The 7,384-nt window shown below is 58.9% G+C and overlaps 1 protein-coding gene across 2 annotated transcripts in view; it reads right to left on the bottom strand.

Moving 5' to 3' along the window:
- SIN3A (SIN3 transcription regulator family member A) overlaps positions 1–5,944 on the bottom strand; it is a 65,421-nt gene extending 59,477 nt beyond the window's left edge. The window contains exon 1 of one of the 2 annotated variants that reach the window (XM_059058876.2): positions 5,902–5,944. The gene's annotated coding sequence lies outside the window, so the exon portion shown is untranslated. Of the gene's footprint in view, positions 1–1,482; positions 1,837–5,901 lie in introns of those variants that run through there. The other variant, XM_059058874.2, reaches the window with a different exon arrangement.
- Positions 5,945–7,384: the final 1,440 nt, after the last annotated feature.

The raw sequence follows: 7,384 nt of genomic DNA on the forward strand, positions 1-7,384 counted from the left end.
TTTCCCAATACAGGTTGGAGGGCAACACTACGTAAGTCACATACACAAGGCTACACTAGTCCTCGATTTCACCCTACTCTATGTAAAAAAAAAAAAAAAAATAGCGCAAGAACAGTGCTTTATAGAATATAAATAGAAAGTGGTCTAGATGTTCTAACAGAATTACATAAAACAAGCAGACTTTTCAAGAACACCTGAAGCTACCTAAATTGCAACTTATTTATTTGAGAAATTCTGTTATTACAGAACCACCAGTACAATTAAAGCATGCAAAAATGCAGAAGCTGAAGAAATTGGAGTATTTCATTCAAAGTCTGAGTTTTTTAAAAAAATCACCATCTTTTATAAAAGATCATTTTTTTAATATAATGTAAATCCAACCCTTCCTTTTCTAAATTTCAGCCTTGGGAAGAGGAGTTTCCACATCCTTTTCTTGGCTAACTGGGTTTGAAGTTCTAAGGCACCGAAATAGTGGCGAAGTCTAACTACCCACCATCCCATTGGCTCAGAGGAAACCCCGCCCCGTACAGCCACGGTAACCCAACATCAAGGGAACTCCAGGAAAGGTTGTCCCCGGCCACATTTCTAGTCTCTGATGAGTCTCTGCCCCTCCCCCTACCATCACCGCTGCGAAAGCACGGTCTCAGCACGAGCAGCACTCGACCGCAGACTGCAACGAAAGGATCTTGAGCACCTCTCCCCAATAATTACAACCGAGAGGGGAGGGGAGGGGACCACGATCTCACTGTCCAGGCTGCACGGTGCCATCCATGCTGCACCAAGCAAAGCAGGGACAACAGCTCTGGCACCTGACCCTCGTGCCCCAGGCAAAAGCCATGGCTGAGCCATAAGAGAAAGCCCTGACATCTTCAGTTTGCAGTCTGGGGGCCCCTCCCACCCAAAAGAGACGTAGGGCGGGGCAGATCTAGGCGCCGCGACTCCCAGCCAGACCGGACAGCGGGCTTTCCCGAGCTCCGCCTCACTTGCCAAGGAGGCGGAAACCCGCGGAAGGGGGAGGACGGCCAGGGGGAGTGGCATCGCCGCTCCATACTGCCCCTCCGGCCAACCGGATCCCGGGAAGGCGGAGGAAGGAGGACTTCACGCCCCCTCCCTGCCGCGCCCCGAAGCCACAAGGGGGAGACCCCCCAGGCCGTCCCCTCACCCCAGCAGGCCAGTGCAAGGCCGCCCAGCCGAGGCCCCGCCCAACCCGGGAAGACCGGAGGGGTGGTCGACCGCAAACAGCACTTAGCACAGGGCCCAGCCCCGCCCCTTTCTCCACAATCGCACGCGCGCGCCGGCCCCGCCCCTGAGCAGCGGCGCGAGAGCCCGCCCCCTCCGCGCGCACCGGGACTACGCTCTCCTCCCCCTCCCGCACCGAGAGCTACCCCGCTCCGCCCCCCACCCCCCTCACACATCCACACGCCTCCCGCCCGCCTGCTCTACGGGAAGCCAAGGAGGTCAGTCCCCCCAAAAAATACACACCCTCGAGTCCGGCGTTACCCGCCACCAGGCTCCCTGCCCCGACCCCGGCCCGGCGTGCTCTGACCGCAAAGCTGCTTCGGCCGCTCTCACTGCGTGTCCCTCTCAGCATGAGCCTCAGGCTCAGCAGGGAGGCCCCGAGAAACGCGCGGGGCACAGGCCCGCCAAAGCGGACTGGCAGCCTCCTCTCCGCTAACGAAGCGGTCACAGGCCCCAGTGCCCAGACTGGGAAGGAAGGAGGGAGGGAGGGAGGGAGGGAAACTCCAAGGGGGGAAGGGGAGGGGGGGAAGATGGAGAAACCGTCTCCGCCGCCTCTACCGCCGCCGCCGCTTCTCTGTTACCCGGGAAATCCCGCCCACTCACCCGGCCCGCCCCGCAGAGGGAAGACTCAACTTCGCTCCGCACAGGCCGTACTATCCGCCTGTCAAAGAGTTAGCCAATCGCTGTGCCCTGGCTGCCGACTGCCCGCCCCTTCCCCCCCGGCTGGGAGGGGATGGGGGGGAAAGCCGCTCACCTTCTCCACGCCCCTATTGGCGGGGAGCTTCCCTAACTCAACCCCGCCTATTGGAGACGAATTGCTGAATCCCACCCCCAAGCCGCAACACTATTGGAGGAAGCAGGGAGGCTCTTCACGTCTCATTGGAGGACTCCACATGTCCCGCCCCTTTCCCTCTCAGCTACAGGCCCAACAACTCCGCTCCCTCCCTCGCCGGTCATTGCATTGGAAGGCTACCCCTAGCTCTCTGGCTGCCCCAGGAAGGTAAGTAACCGATGTGGGGTAAAAATGTCCGTGAGATAGTCTCCTCCTACTGCACTGCCGGCCAGGCCCCGCCCCCAACCATCGGATTGGGTATCTCGACGCCGGTAGGAGCCTCTATTGGCTAGGATCCCCGTCTAGGAAGAAGCTGACTCCGCCCTGCGCGAGGAGGCTGAACCTTAGCAGTCCTTTTGTGGAATGTTTACACTAGAGACTGAAGCGCAGAGTTCCAGGGCCTGAAACAGGAGGTGGTGCGGAGCTCAGCAGCGGGAATTCGATGCCCTGGGATTTGAAAGGGAGAGGCAGCAGCACTGCCACCCTGCAGGACCCCCTTACAAAAAAATGATAAAGAGAACCTCATCATTCCCATCCAGTTCTCTACAATTTACATTTCCGCACACTGCCTCCTTGTAAACACAAATATACGGAGCAGCCGACAGCTCCTTTCAGTAAGTATAGAATGCAGAATTAAGGGCTGGAGACCAAAGTCGAGGAATAGCCCCAGGGGTTGTTCAGCCCGCAGCTAGTGGTGGCTGCATACTCGCCGACACTCCCTAAACCTGAATATGCAGTCCTAAGAGGGCGGAGATAACCAAAATGAGGGCAGGGCCCTAAGAGCCAACGCCCTGGCAAGCCTCCGGAAGGCGGAGCGTGAAGCGTAAGGCACTAGCGATCTCCAGAGTAGAACTGGAGGCATCAGACTCGAAGAACTGAGGAAGGAGACCAAACAGGCCACGGCATAAATGAATCCTACGCCACACTTAAGAGAAATAATAAAAATTCCAGAGTTGGGTACAATAATTAGAACAGCTGTTCCCTCCTCCTTGGCCAACGAGTGTTAATGACAGTCCCTAGGCCCTCTCTGTATAGGAAATATGGCCTTGAACAGAGAGACAAAGTGCTTGCGATACCTAGGTGGCTTTTATTTATTCACTAGATAGGGAGAACTGACGCTGGCCTTGCTTTGGGGGGCGCTCACGGAGCGCCAGGAGGGGAGGGGGCGGGACTAGAGTTTTCCCGCTCTCTTCCGCCAAAAGGCTACTCCCCCAAGAGAGCTGAGTCAGTATCCAAGAGGCAGGCCCCAGGTAACTCACTCCTAGGTCCTACCTTGTCCTCCCTCTGCAATCTGCCGGAGACCACAAGAAATGAGCGCTGGCAACAGGTGAGCCTGACTCCAAGCCGCAAGGACAAGGCAGCGAACTGTGAACTCCATGAATAGCCGACAGATGGGAGCAGCCTCGCCGGGAGCTAAGCCCTGCCCCAGGACGTAGCTCAAAAAATAAGTCACACCAACGAAACAAACGAGACCCCCAGGGAAAACCTCTAGGAGGTTACGAGGAGGTAATTATGCAGAACTGACCGAGGGCTATTTAAATTTGGGCCGTCCTCCGCTCCCTGGACTGGGTGCCACACGGCGCTCCCACCTGGACATCAAGAACCACTTGGAACCCAAGCATAATTGGGCCGCCCTCGACATTTCTGTCAACAGGGGATGAGCTGCCCTGGGTCTTGCCTAAGGCATCCAGGCCAATCCTAAGTTGCTCAGAGTTTTTGATAAAGCCAAGTAAGGCCAGCGGCTGTCTTGTGCTGGGAAGAAAACACACTGCCAGCGTCCGCAGCGTTCTCAAGCTTAAGCCTAGGGCGATTTCCAGGAAGTCGAGAGTCGCGGGAAAAGCCAGGCCGCAGGGTCAGAACTTTACTACTTGGAGAGGAAGCATAGACCCCACACCCTCCTCCTGCAGAACCCCGAGAGCTAAGTCCCCCAAAGCCACCGTACACCGTCAACCCCTAACTTCATCGAAGGCTACCGGATCTGGAGACTTGGAGAAATCATAGTGTGCCTCTTGGCTCTCCCCGCCCCCCCTTGCCAAGGGCTCCAAGCCCGGGACTTCCGGGCGGGAGGACTGTTCGAAGGAGCTAGGCGGGCCTCACACATGTGCTGAGCGCGCACACACGCTAGGGGAGGGGGCGGAGAACAGGGGTGGACTTCCCCCTCCAAGCTCTCTGCGCCGGAGGAGGCGGGACTATCCACCCCACCAATCAGAAGTAGGGGCGGGACCCTTGCGCCTCACGTAAGCCGCAGGAATCCTCCCTCCGCCCTTCACGGAAAAAAATCTTAGCAACTTAAACTCCAGCCCGGCCTCCGATAGGCGGAGCTCGGGAGAATGTCATCCAATCAACAACCGAGAAGGAAAAAAGGGAGCTTCGCCCAGCCAGTGGAAGACAAGAGAAGGCGGGCCCTCTGGAGGAGCCCGAGATGGGTGGAAGAGAGAGGGAAAGACCCCGCCCCTCAGCTCCTCTCCGGGCCGGTTGCACAAGCCGTCGCTGGAGTAGATAGTAAACAGGCTAGGCCAAGGAGTGGAGGCAGGGGTAGCCCGGCGCTCCATGAGCCCGGGCCCCTGCGCCTCTTATCCCGGCGTCGCCCCGCCCGACCTCGGCGGTTCGCACCGGCGCCCCGCCTCCCAGCCCACGGCCGCCATCCCGGCTGACAGGCGCGCCCCCCGCGCCCCTCCCGCCGGCTGATGCATTTCCTTTTCCCGATTCCGAGCGTGGAGACTGTTTTTCCAGTTTCCGACCTTCACTGCCCCTTTCAGGCCACCCCCTCGTGGGCGCGCTCACAAGCCCGTGCCCCAACCCCCGCCCCATCCGCGGGCAAACAGCACGGCCGGGGGAGGGGAAGGGAGCCATCGTCGCTGCCTTGGGGTGGGCGGGGAAGGAGGCAGCTCCATGTTTGCAAGGGGATCAGCTGGGGCCGCGGGTCGCAGCCGCCGAGTTCGTGGAGGTTTTCCACACCCCCAGGCCAGGTTCCAGCGCCGAATGGTGGCTCTACTGCCACGGCCTGGGAGTTAGGAGAGCCCAGACCGGCGCATGGGTCTACTGCCGAGGCGCTGGTGCTCTTTCCGGTGGCCTCCCCCGCCCCCGGCCGCCCCTCCCGCAAGTCCGGCGTTGCCCCCGCCCCCAGAGTCCATAACAACCGCGGGCCCTAGGCGCCCGCGCCTCTTCGGAACGCGCCCACCGCCCCCTCCGACAAGTTTGCGGACAGAAACAAAACCCTCGGGCGGCTGCCGCCCTCGCCCGGCGTGGTTAGCGGGGAAAGCCGCGGGCCCGGTCTCGCTTGCTAACTCCAGCTCTCGACCAACTCCCGGCGCCGCGGGCTCAGTGAGCCTGGCCGGCTTGGCTCAGGCCGCCGCCCCCTGCCGAGCCCGCGCGCCGCAGCCCGGGCCCGGTTCCAGTTGGTGTATGGAATCTCCCCTTTTTTCTTCTCTACAATAATTTTTTAAGGCATTGCAGGAGCGAGGGGGATCTCCTCCTGCCGGCCCCTTACCCAGTCCGTCGCCCAAACCTACCGAAACCGACCGCTCGGTGAAATAAACTAGGCAGCACGGCCAGCGCACTGGCGACCCCGGGCCGGGCCGACCCCCTCCCCACGGATCCGGCCCGGCTTGGAAACGCACACTGGCGAGCGGGCGGCGCCAAGAGCTCTCCTTCCTGGCCTGCCCCTCGCTCGGCTCCCTCGGCCGCCGGACTCCGAGCCTCCCCTAGTTCCGTCCCAGGGCCCGCGGCGCCTACACCATGGCGGACTGGCCAAAGCGACCAGCCGGCAAACAAGCCCCCCAAACCCTCGAGATTGGGGAGACCAAATTAAAAGCAGCTGTTTAACATACCTTCCGAGCCAGGCGAGGAGTACTGAATGGGGGGGAACGCCCCCCACGGGCCATTGGCTCCCCGGTGCTCGCGTCAGTCATACTGGGCCCGCCTCCTCCCCTCGCTCCACCTCTTCCCCTTCATTGAACGTCCCCCTCCCTCCAAAAAATATAAACAAATTAATTAAACTAGTCGTGAGTGGGAGGCGCATCGCTGGCAGAGGTCCCTATCTCTGCCGCACCGCCGCTTCGAGTTTCTTGAGGCCCTTGGACTAGGAGACCTCCTGGGACTCAAAGATCCGCTGGGTGGACCCGGAGGAGGAGCTAGCGGGGCTACCTGGCCCCCACTTCCTTCATACACACACCCCATTTGGAGCTGGGCAGAGGGAGGCGGGTAAGGATACCCTAGCGACTGGCTGGAATGTCCCGACCCCCCTGTCTGTGTAACCTGTGTCCGGCCCATTCTGTTAAGTGCCTGCCTAAAAATGAGCGGTATAAGCTGGAAGTCCTGTGTTGGGGCAACAGGCATTTGCCTAAGCACCTACTGGGGTCAGGCAGACAGACACATTCATACCGCACCTGCTGCTTGGGTGCGATTACAGAGACTGAATGATATGCTCACTATGTACCCTCCAAGGGCATCAGACCTAGCTGAGGAGATGCTACAGAAAGAGCTAAGGCAAGGTGGAAAATGTATACGTAATTAAGACATCCACAGAAGCTCAGAGCAGAGAGATTCTTTCTAGCTGAGGAAAACTGGGTTAAGTCTTCATGGAGAAGGTGGCACTCAGGTAGAAATGGAGGAAACATTAAGAACCATTTCAAGTGTGGCTGTGGTAATGAAACTCAGGGTTGGAAAGATGCAGTCAAAGAGCAGAAGACTTGGGCTTCGCTGGTGGCGCAGTGGTTGAGAGTCCGCCTGCCGATGCAGGGGACACGGGTTCGTGCCCCGGTCCGGGAAGATCCCACATGCTGCGGAGCGGCTGGGCCCGTGAGCCATGGCCGCTGAGCCTGCGCGTCCGGAGCCTGTGCTCCGCAACGGGAGAGGCCACAACAGTGAGAGCCCCGAGTACCGCAAAAAAAAAAAAAAAAAAAGAGCAGAAGACTTTACTACCTTGTTAACATTCTTAGACCTGCACAGCAGAATGTGCAAGCAGCATGGCTGGTCACAGGACCACAGGCCCAGAACTATGGTTTAAGATGCTCAACATCCCAGCAGCTGGATGCATTCTGAGGGTGGGTTGAATGAGGGGTGCCTACAGGCAGCAAGGTGAGGCAGAAAGGCTGTTGTAATAGTGGGTTTGGAGACTACAGAGGTACATCTTCTGGTGGGAGGGGTAGATATCTGGAGGGAGCCAAGAGGTTTTTTCTCTTTCTCCCAGCCCCCCCAATCCAGAAACCCAGCCCTCAAGTCAAAACTCTGACTCAGATGCTTCCCTGAATCATTTGTAGTGTTGGAGGGGTGGGGTAGGCTACCCCACATGTTTGTGCTCAACAGAGCTGA

This window comes from Kogia breviceps, chromosome 3, assembly GCF_026419965.1.
Source record: "Kogia breviceps isolate mKogBre1 chromosome 3, mKogBre1 haplotype 1, whole genome shotgun sequence".
Lineage (NCBI taxonomy): Eukaryota > Metazoa > Chordata > Mammalia > Artiodactyla > Physeteridae > Kogia > Kogia breviceps.